At 38.1% G+C, this 11,872-nt stretch overlaps 1 non-coding gene across 1 annotated transcript; it reads left to right on the plus strand.

Moving 5' to 3' along the window:
* Positions 1 to 5,392: 5,392 nt before the first annotated feature.
* LOC128040783 (small nucleolar RNA R71) lies at positions 5,393 to 5,499 on the plus strand. Its single transcript, XR_008195589.1, has one exon. It is a non-coding gene; the product is annotated as a small nucleolar RNA R71 (small nucleolar RNA).
* The last annotated feature ends 6,373 nt before the right edge of the window (positions 5,500 to 11,872 follow it).

Consider the following 11,872-nt stretch of genomic DNA (forward strand, 5'->3'; position numbering starts at 1 on the left):
CGTGAAAAACATTTTGGTAAATCCCATGAGGAAATCCCACACACCCGTGTGTGATAGTTCTAGTTTCTGCACGCCCGTGTCACATACTGGCAAGCCCTTGTGCAACCCCTCACACGACCGTGTGAAAACCACTACACCTATTTTTCTGAAAAACTAGATTTAAAACTCAATTTTGAATTTTTTAATGACTAATTAAACTCGATTTAACTACGATTAATTAACATATATATACATACACCTTCAATTGAATTTATGGACATCAATCAAGCCTTGATTAAATAGAATTAGGCAATCAATTTCATGTATAACAAACACCGAATAAATCAAACAAGTGGCGTACCTTAGTTGCTAGTAAACAACTCCATGGAAGCTTCAATTAAACAATCGTTAGTATAAAATTTCATACTTCACACACCGTGTTATCAATCGCTTTGTTATAAAGCAACAATACACCATAAATCATTCAATAATTGAACTCAAACATGCCTCAAAATTATTATAAAATCATCCAAAATAAATGTCCAAAGTCCATTTACAACCAAAATCAGCTAAATCCTAAGAGTTCCACAATGCCCGACTATAGTCTTTAAAATGCGAAATAAAGTATCTACCAAGCCTAGATCTTTGGAACCCTCTTGCTCGGTTCCTCAGCTCCTCAATCTCAATGATTACGTGCATGATAGACAACTTCACAAACATAGCTCTCAAATCAACTAGAGACTTGTGACTTAAAGATCTACAACTACGTTTGCCTTCCTCGGATGGTACTTGATCACACAATCATAATCTTTCAGCAACTCGATCCAACACCTCTGTCTCAAGTTCAACTCCTTCTGGGTTAGGAGATACTTAAAACTCTTGTGATCGGTGTATATTACACACCTCTCACCGTACAGATGGTTACACTCATGTGGCTTCAACTACCTTGACGTATAAGCTGCTACCCTACCCTCCTGCATCAGCACACTACCCAGTCCCATATAAGAAGCATCAATATAGACCATATATTCCTTATCGGATACTAACTGTGTCAACATAGGTGCTTCGGTCAAAACTGACTTCAGCTTCTTAAAATACTTCTTCCTCTCATCAGTCCACTCAAAGGCAGTGTTCTTCTGAAGCAACTTCGTCAAAGGAGTAGCAATGCTAAAAAACCACTCGACAAAGACGATAATAACTAGCTAACCCTAAGAAACTTCTGACCTCAGAAACAGTCCTCGGCAGCTTCCAATCCAAAATCACCTCAACCTTCTTTAGATCAACCCAAATACCCTCAGCTGAAATGACATGACCCAAAAAAACCACCTTACAAAGCCAAAACTCACACTTAGCTTAGAATACAACTGCTTCTCCTACAAAACTTACAGAACCACTCTAAAGTACTCATCGTGCTCATCCTCTAATTGAGAATACACCAATATATCATATATGAAAACCACTATGAACTGATCCAGGTAGGAATGGAATACTCGGTTCATCATGTCCATAAATACGGCAGGTGTATTCGTCAACTTGAATGGCATGACAAGAAACTCATAATGACCATAATGAGTCCTAAAGCAGTCTTCATCACATCCAAATCCTTAACCTTCAACTGATAATACCCAAACCTCAGACCAATCTTCGAGAAAATTAAAGCTCCCCAAAATTTGTCAAATAGATCATCCATCATCAGTAATAGATATTTATTATTGATGGTCAACTTATTCAGCTGCGATAACCGATGCACAGCCTCAAAGTCCATCCTTCTTCTTCACGAACAACAATGGTGCTCCCTACGGAGACACACTTGGACAAATAAACCCACGATCCAACAACTCTTGCAACTATAGTTTCAAAATTTTCAGTTCCTTAGGTGCCATACAGTAGGGTGCAACAGACACCGGAGCAGTACCAGGATAAAGCTCAATACCGAACTCAACTTCTCTATCCGAAGGTATACCAGACAACTCATTAGGAAATACATCTGAAAAATCACAGACAACATGAATCTCATCCAACCTAATCTCCCTACTATCAGCATTCAGGATATAAGCTAGATAAGCTTCACAACCTTTCTAGACCAACTTCTCAGTACGAAGCGAAGAAATCACATTCGACAACAGCTCAAACTTCTCACCAACAACAACAACTTCTGAACTGCCAGCACTACACAGAGTCACCAACTTCACCTCACAATCAACCTTAGCCCGATGCTCAAACAACCAATTCATACCTAAAATAATATTGAAACCCTAAAATAGCAACACATGAAGATCAATCAGAAACACATGTCCCTGAACCATCAGAGGACAAAGACGATATACCCGATCCACCACTACACTATCACCTAAAGGGATCTTAATTGTAACACTCGATCTAGATGTTTCTACAACAATCCCTAACTCTCTAACTACGTCTTTTAAGATAAATGACCTCCTCGCACCAGAATCAACTAAAGCTAGCAGTGTAGCGTGAAAGTACCTGTGATAACATTAGTGGCCTCTCTAGTCTGGGGCTCTCTCATTACATAAATTCTGACTAGACCACCATCACCACCTTGAGCAGTTCCATATTTACCAACATCTCTACCACCATCACCTCTGCCATGGCCTCTCCCTCGAGCCGGAGCAGGTGCAGCAGCAATAATAGGGTGATCGTGCACAACAATGGCTCTCCTCGGGCAGTCACTCATACGGTGCTCCATCGAACCATAAATCAGACAAGCACCCATCATCTCCAGCACTCACCACAATGACGTCGACTACAATGTTCACAAATTGGCCATGAAGCAATCCCTGACCAGCAGGACCATCCTCAACTCTCGTAGTCTGCCTATCTTGACCACGACCACCAGCAACGCATCGTCTGAATCTACCAAAACGACTACTCTTATGACCAGAACTAGTAGTAGCCTTAGTCGACCTTTTAACAGCTCTAGATGAAGAAGCTTTGGGCTCATCCCCCAAAGTCTCCTCTAACGAGCGAGCCTTCTCAACTAAATCATCGAAGACTTGGTATTCTAAGCAACCAGGTAGAGTTGAATCTCACGATTCAGCCTAAACCTAAACCTCCTACAACGGTTCACCTTAGAGGATACGAACTTGGGAGCATACTGGCTCAACCGAACAAATTCAGCCTCGTACTCTTCTATCTACAGAGTACCCTGAACAAGATCCATGAACTTTCATCTCCTAGCCTCGAGATACTGCTCGCCCATAAACTTCTTTCGGAACGATGCTAAGAAGAAGTCCCAATTCAAACGATCTGGCTCAGTACCCCTCTCAATAGTTATCCACCAGCTGTGAGCCTCATCCTTTAGCAGTGACACGACACAACCCAACTTATCCTCATCAGAGCAACCCATTTGACTGAGAATACAAACGACACCTTCTAGCCTATACTCTGCACGTGTCGGATCACTGCCCCTAATACCACGAAACTCTTTATCACTCAGAGTTCGTAAACGCTCTAGTGGTAAACCCTTAGGAGCCGGAGTAGTATTAGTATAAGCGATATACTGTAGTGCTCCTACCATCTCAAACATGAAATGCTCAACGCGACCCATCTGAGCATCGTCTTGCGATGGCGTATTGTCATCCATACTACCCGATCACGACGCAAAGGCATAACGATTTTCGTATACTAAAGATAAGAGTAAAGAAAACGTAAACGTACCAGGAGTGAGTAGCGGCAAGAGATCTAAGATATAACTAAGTACAATTCCTATAGGTCATTGTGTTGCCAATCCTACCCCAAGAACAATTTATATCACAAAGATCATGCATCGAAAAAAATATGAAAATTTTTAATCATCACAAGCAAGCAAAGATAATAATCCAAGATCATTAATATTCAACCAGCCTAACCAGTCTAGGCTAGTCTACAATTTTAAACCTATAGCTCTGATATCGGCAAATGTGACACCCAAATCTGATCGGGACAGACCTATCTGAATTCGAAGCGTTACATTGGGTAATTTAACCTTATAAAACCTTATAAAACCCCAACCTTATCTAACGACCACCCAAGACACCCTAATCTTATAAAACCTCAATCTTATCTAAATTTTAGTTATTTATTAACGTGAAAGCAAATTATGAGCCAATTTTAAACTTTTCTTGGGTAATTTAACCTAAGGGCATTTCATCATTTTACCACCTATGGTCAAACTATCCGAATTTTAGATCTAAATGTTTACCGACCTTTAAGTCAAAATTATGCAAGCCTAAAAATTTCTTGGACAGGATATCCTTCATAAATTTGACGTAATTTGACATTTCTTCAAGTGTTTCTACCAACAGAATGTTGATATGAAGTTGCTTGAGTACGTCTAGAAACTTCTTGAACTGGACTTCCTATTTCTACTTCTGAAGTATTTAAGGGTATGGTGGTAGAGGATTCTTTACTGGAATTGATTGATTCATCTTCTGTGGCAATTGTGCATCTAACAAAGTTATTAGTTTATCAGAATTGATTGGTTCGAAAATTACCTTAACGGGTTTTACAGATTCTGGTTCTAGTGAAGCTAGAGTTCGAACACTTTGTTGAACTTCTACTGAATCTTAAGCATCAACTGGCTCCTCTTCAACTTCGATAGTGTTGGGTTCTAATGTCTTTTAACTCCTCAATGTCAGTGCTTTACAATGCTCCTTCCTCAAATTTCTTGGGTTCTCCGTATCACTAGGCAAAGTACCTTATAGTCGATTCTTAAATTCAGTTGCGAGTTGACCCATTTGGTTTTCCAAGTCTTTCAAAGTGGCTTCTTGGCTTTGGATTAAGGCATCATTTTTTCTATGTATGCATTCAACAGGTTTTTTAAGACGTTGGAAGTTTCAACTTGAGGTTGTTTCTGAACTTGTTAGGTAAATACATATGGCTAGGTCTGTCTAGGTTGGGCGTAAGTGTTATTAGGTCCAGCCCCTTGGTTACTCCAAGAGAAATTAGGGTGATTTCATCAAGATGAATTATAAAATTGAATTGCAGTCCTTGCCTTCCTCGGTTCTGGTTCTGGTTACCCATTTAATACACGAATTTTAGGTTTGAGGGACATTCTTGGAACAAATGTTCTTCCCCACAATAAACACAGGCTACATTTTCAAATTAATTGGGTGGTTGTGTTGTAAAACTATTAAACCCAATAGTGGTAATATTTTTAAGCATTGATGAAATTGAAGATACCTGAGATCCTAGTGAAGTGAGAGCATCCACTTCATGTACTCCAATGACTCGTCTTCCTGATTCTACTCGATTGGCTAGCCATTGATAATTGTTGCTGGCAATCCTCCCAATGATTTCATCAGCCTCATTATAAGACTTAGAAAGGAGAGCTCCATTAGTAGAAGCGTCTACCACCATTCTCGTGTGAGCATTGAGACCATTATAGAATGTCTCAAGTTGGATGCAATACATGATTCCATGATGAGAGCACTTCCGTAGTAATTATTTGTACCTTTCCCATGCCTCATACACGGACTCATCATCCATCTATTGGAAAGTAGTGATCTCGTTCCTTAACTTAGCATTCTTGCTAGGTGGGAAGTATTTCATAAGGAATCTTTCTGCTAACTCTTGCATGTGGTAATGGAATGTGGTGACAATGAGTACAACTTTAATTGTAGTGCATCTTCGGGTAATCCAGCTAACTTGAAAGAATCACTCACCTCCATAAACAGTTTTAAGTGAAGGTGAAGATCTTCAGTAGACATTCCACTGAATTGGCTCACTGTCTAAAGTATCTGAAACATGATCATCTTTAGCTTGAATTGTTGTACCTTAATTTTGAGTCTCCTAATACCCAGATTAAGATCATGGAACTCTAGCATGATATACTATCTTAGAGCTCTATCCCTATCATCAGTAATAAGGATAGGATTTTGAGCAGGGTTTGCTCTGTTTCCTTGATTTGGATTTTCATAGTTCATCTCTTTTGTCCTTCTTTGAGCTGTTGGTCTTCTTCGTTGTCAAAAAGTTTTTTCAATTTCAAGATATACGGAGAGTAAATCAATAATTTGATTAATACTCATAAACACTTGAAACAATCCCAAAAAAATTAATTAAGCTCAAATTGAAAAGAAAAATAAACCAAAATGCAAAATAACAATTTCATAAATAATGACTTTTAAAATAGTTCCCCGACAATGGTGCCAAAAACTTGGAATGATGGAAATGTGCAAGTGTACACAATCGTAACAAGTAATAAAGTGACAAGTAAATGTTGAGTTACCGTACCCACAAGGACCATGCAAAGAATTATTTATGAAATGCAATTAAAAACACATTGGTGAAGAAAAATGGTATGACATAATTATTTATGAAATGCAATTAAAGGTTTTAATCAAACTAGATTTTAACTAAGTAAATTAACTAAGAAAAATTAAAAGGTAAAAATTTCAAAGTACGATTTCAAAAACAAGTTTAATCAAGATGACATAATTGTATTAGATCAATTACATTTCTTTTCTTAATATTGCTAAAGCAATGTTCATGTTGTTATGAATAAATTCATGGCAACTTGGTAATTTGTTAACTACAACACATATAGACTTAGAAAATTAACCAATCTCTTGAACATATTATTATACCAATTCAAACAATTAATCAATTTTAATAAGAAAGTAAAAGATTAAGTGAGGTAACAATATATACCTACATTGAAATAATTTAATCATAATAATCTTGAAAGTTATGCAAGGCTAATATACCTACATTGAAACAATTTAACCTCAGCTACCTCGTAAGATTAAACATGCTCCCATTAAGTATTGTGTCAATTAATTACAATTTCAATACAATTAATAATTAATTCATTAGTTACCTCACAATTGTAATGCAAGTATAACATAATAATGGTTTTACTTAATCAAACAGATTACCAAGACCTATAACAACATAAATATGATTTTAATAACTTAAGTGCACGAAATGCAATCAACCTAACACAAATTAAATTTAATCCATGTTAATTAAATTTAGGATAAAAACATAACAAATATTCGTAGACATATTCATAAGAACAACAATAAAAGTTAAAGGATAGGAAACTAGAATCAAATCTGGTGTTTCTCCAAAGCCTGACTAGTTTTCTCCGCTCGTTCTTGTTGAACCGAGGCTTCTACAAGCACTTAAAGGATACTACCCAAGGTGGTTGAAGGGCTCTTTTAAAAGAGGGAAATTGGCTAGGGAATGGAAGGGAAAAATAGAAAACAAAGGAATGTTTGGAAGAAAGAAAGAGAGTGAAAGAGAGGGAGATGTGTGAAATGAAAGGAGTGATGAAAGGAATAGGCGAAGGGGGTATTTATAGGTGGGATTGGATACTAAAAATAGAAAAAAAATTAGCAGCCATATAGCCCCCTTGGTCGGCCACACATGTGGCAAGTTTGAATGTTTCAAACTTGCTAAATTTAGCTTGGGGTGAATCTTTAAAAGCACAGAAAGTGGAGGGGTGTAAACAGAAAAATATATAGGATTTTTTTCCTATATAATTCATCACCTTTTTACTTAAAATTATTGTAACACCCCAAACTCGGCCTAGACGTTAAGGCCGAATCTGGAGGTGTCACATTTAGGTGTTTAGCGAAAAACTAAATTTGTTGGTAAAAATTTATTTCTAAGTTTAAAATAAACCCCTTTATCATTAATCGATAGATCAACTAGTCAAAACGTTTGCCTTGTTGTCTACTTTTGATATAATAAGTTGATCTAAAATTGCGGAAGCTTTTGAAACTCTGTTGTTTAAATCTCGTGTATTTGAAAACAATAATTATTTTGAAAATTCTTCATCTCCTAAACTAGCAGTTTAAAATATGTAAACAAAAGCCCAATTAAAAACTTTAACCAAATTAAAGGCCTTATTACAAAAACAAAACCCAACTTATAATTTAAATTAAAATAAAAGCAAGTGTGAGCAGCAGCAGTTGTGTGGCCACCTCCAAGTCCCTCGCAGCACTGAATCGCCTACGACTGAGGATTATCTGTAGAGTTAAAAGGAGAGGGTGAGCTTATGAAACTCAGTGTGTAATCCCCGACTAAACAATCAGCATACAACATGCAGTAACAGTCTGGGCCTGAGCCCTATTTAGTAACAGTACAGTGTGGCATTAGCCCAATAAAATAATAGTGTAGGCCTTAGCCCAATACAGTAATAGTGTGGGCCTTAGCCCAATACAGTAACAGTGTGGGCCTTAGCCCAATACAGTAACCAGTACAGTGCAATAATGCAACCCATCCCATCCCATCCCAATCCAACCAAGACACCACTCCGTACCACCAACACACCATTTGGGGATAAAATCGACCCACCCAGCCAACACACTAATATCGCAGCAAAGCTGCCAGTAACAGTATCGCCGCAAAGCTGCCAATAATAGTATACTTCCTCCATAACAGTATCCCAACCCCACAGCATGTCATGTCATAAATTATACGTGTATGCAGAATGTCACACTCATTTATAGTCATACATATCACATAGCAAATTAGTTATACATAACATAAGGCCATATCAGTCATTTCATCTCCTAGGGGTATAACAGTCATTTTACCCTAGGGGGTATTTCGATCATTTGACCCTTCGGGGGTATTTTGATCATTTCACCCTTCAGGGGTATTCTGGTCATTTCACCCTTCGGGGGCATTTTGGTCATTTTACCCTTCGAGGTTATTATGGTCATTTTACCCTTCAGGGGTATTTCGGTCATTTTACCTTTCGAGGGTATTTCAGTCATTTTACCCTATGGGGGTATTTTAGTCATTTTACCCTATGGGGTTATTTTGGTCATTTTACCCTATGAGGGTATTTCAGTTATTTTACCCTATAAGGGTATTTCGGTCATTTTACCCAATAAGGGTATTTCGTTAATTTTACTCTATGGGTATATTTCGGTCTTTTACCCAATTGGGGTATGTCTGTTATGTTACCCTATGGGGTATTTCGGTCATTTTACCTTATGGGGGTATTTCGGTCATTTTACCCTATGCGGGTATTTCGGTTATTTTACCCTATGGGGGTATTTTCGTCATAACAGTGTAAATAGGCCCAAGGCCCATTACCCAGTCCAAGTGGGCCCACACGCTCGTGCGACCCGCTTAGCCCAATTTCGCCACGGCTATGAGATCTACATAGCCTAGTCTAGTATTTGCCACAAATCGTGGATTTCATCTGTGTGGGGCCCACGAGCCCATTGAGCCCACACGACCCATTTTGGCCCAACGTGGCCCATTACGGTCTAAGCCCATGAAAACGTTCATGGACGCCTCTACAGTCCAACACCATGTTTCGTGGACTCGGTTTACCACACGAGCATTCGTACGCTCATATGGCCTCGAACGCGTCATTTTCGGCTTTTTGGCTTTTGCCGATTTGCGGATAAGGGGGTATGATTACACACCTGGATTCTATTTGCCAAGAAATCTCCCACACCTTGGAAACCACAACCTTGGATTGAGTGAAGAGGGAAATTCACCTATCCAATTGCAATCACAAACCTTCAACCCTTTGAAATGTTCCTAAGCACCAATCGAAACTGGTAAGCACTTAATCAACAGATAATAAAGTAACTCTATACTATTACCCTTACCAAAACACGAGAGAGAAACAAACTACGAAAAGCGAGACACACGGTCGGCCCTCTAAAAAAAGGAAAATATGAAAGTAGGGAAAAATCAGAAGAGTAAATCGGCAATAGTGCAACAGAACAAGAAACGGTAGAGAGGATAGGTTCAAAAGAACAGTAGGAGGAGAAAGGTGTATTCCACAATCAAAGAGGAGAGAAGCCGAAAAGAAAGAAAAAAAAAGAAAAGATGAGGGAGGAGAGTATATTCAGCCAAACCTGAGAGGTACCCCAAAACTTAGCAAAAATCGGCACCTAGTCGAATTTTTCTGCGTAACAAGTCCATTTTCGGCACCACTCCCCTCTCCCTCACTTCCCTTAATTTTCTCCTAAAATCACTCTCCTTGAATCACTCCACCAATTTATTATTAACTCCCCCAACAAATCCATTCAAATTCCATTCAAACACTCCTTAGCTGTGTTTCAATTCAACTCCACTACCTACACAGCTCCAGCAGCAAGATAAATACTCCAATGCAGAACCTAGGACTTGAACCTCAGACCTTATAGTTACACCCCACGCCACCTTGACACTGGACCACAAGCTCTTTTGGTCTGCGTAACAAGTCCATTTTTGGCACCACTCCCCTCTCCCTCACTTCCCTTAATTTTCTCCTAAAATCACTCTCCTTGAATCACTCCACCAATTTCTTATTAACTCCCCCAACAACTCCATTCAAATTCCATTCAAACACTCCTTAGCTGTGTTTCAATTCAACTCCACTACCTACACAGCTCCAGCAGCAAGATCAATACTCCAATGCACAACCTAGGACTTGAACCTCAGACCTTATAGTTACACCCCACGCCATCTTGACACTGGACCACAAGCTCTTTTGTGCCATAAAACAAGCACTATTATTTGTAAGGCCTATATGCCAGTGTCCAGATTCATTTAAGAGCAAAACTAAAAATTCTGCAGAAGCCAAGACTTGAACCCTTGACTTCTCAGACACTTCCAAACACTCCTAAATCACTTAACCACTGAAGCAGACATTCATTTATGTCACTTCCTTGCACAACTAAATATTTATGGGCAGTCTCCTAACTGTTCCCTTGTTCAAAACCTATTTCTTCTAGGCCCAAAATTCGGGGTGTTACAATTGTTGTTAAAACCAAGTAATTGTTTAATAAAGTAATGAAATATGTCAAAATATGATATTAGGACGTAGAAGTTATTAAAATGTGATTTTATGTTTTATTTTATAGTTTTCATGCATAATATGGCTTATTTTATATTAATTTAAGCATATTATATTTTTAAGCTATGAAGTGGGCCATGCATGATTAAATTAAATAATAAAATATAATGTTATATTCTAATAATTCATTTTAAATATTTCATTAACAAAATTGGGCTTAATTAATTAAGTAAATTGATTAATTAAAGTGGTTAAATTAATTTATTTGGTCCTCTAAACTATCTGCTATTTTTGACAGGTCTAAAAGTTTTCTTCTAATTGCAAAACTGTCCAAAGTGGGGACCCAGTCAACCCAATTTTTGGCTGCACATGGCTGATTATAAACCAGGTTTTGGTTTAATTACATAAGGCCCTTGAAGAGTTAAAGAAATCAGAGATTTACCTGAAGATTTGCTAGAGACCGAGTCTTAGTCCTGAGTTGTTGTGGCATTCAAATTGTCCAAAAATCAAGGAAAAATCGCCACATTTCCTCAATTCATGGCCGTCCACTCTTGGAGGAGGTTTCAAAGGATGGACACTCCTAATTTTAGCAAACTAGCTCCATTGCCTCACCTATAAATAAGAGCTCATTTCTCACTTTATTCATCATCCCTCATCCATCATCTCTCATCCATCATCCCTCTCATCTATCATCCTCTCTCTCAACTCTCTTAGCTCTCACACCTATCATCATCCTTGCATAAGGATTTTAGCAAATTAGCCTCTTAAAGAGCCCTTGGTCGGCCACCTTGGAGAACCATCAGCAAAGGAGCAACGCAAAGAAGCGAAGGAGCCTCGTCAGTCAGAGTCTTGGGTGACAGCCACTCTGAATTGGGTTTAATCTTTATTTTCTTTAATTTAATTTAAAGATGTTTGCTATGAGTTCTATTTTCTTGTTGATAGCTTAAATTTTATTTAAGCTAAGATGATTATTTTGATTAAATAATATTTATGTGATTCATGCTTATAATGTTTGTGCCTCAATCGATCATGTTTCAAATTAAAATCAAGTCTGTATTTCGTTTATACGTGATTGAAACGCACCTGAATTAGCTGAGCGATCCTAACCAGACGATGGCTATTGGACGCATAATTGAAATG

This window comes from Gossypium raimondii, chromosome 4 (assembly GCF_025698545.1).
Source record: "Gossypium raimondii isolate GPD5lz chromosome 4, ASM2569854v1, whole genome shotgun sequence".
In the NCBI taxonomy this organism is placed as follows: Eukaryota; Viridiplantae; Streptophyta; class Magnoliopsida; order Malvales; family Malvaceae; genus Gossypium; species Gossypium raimondii.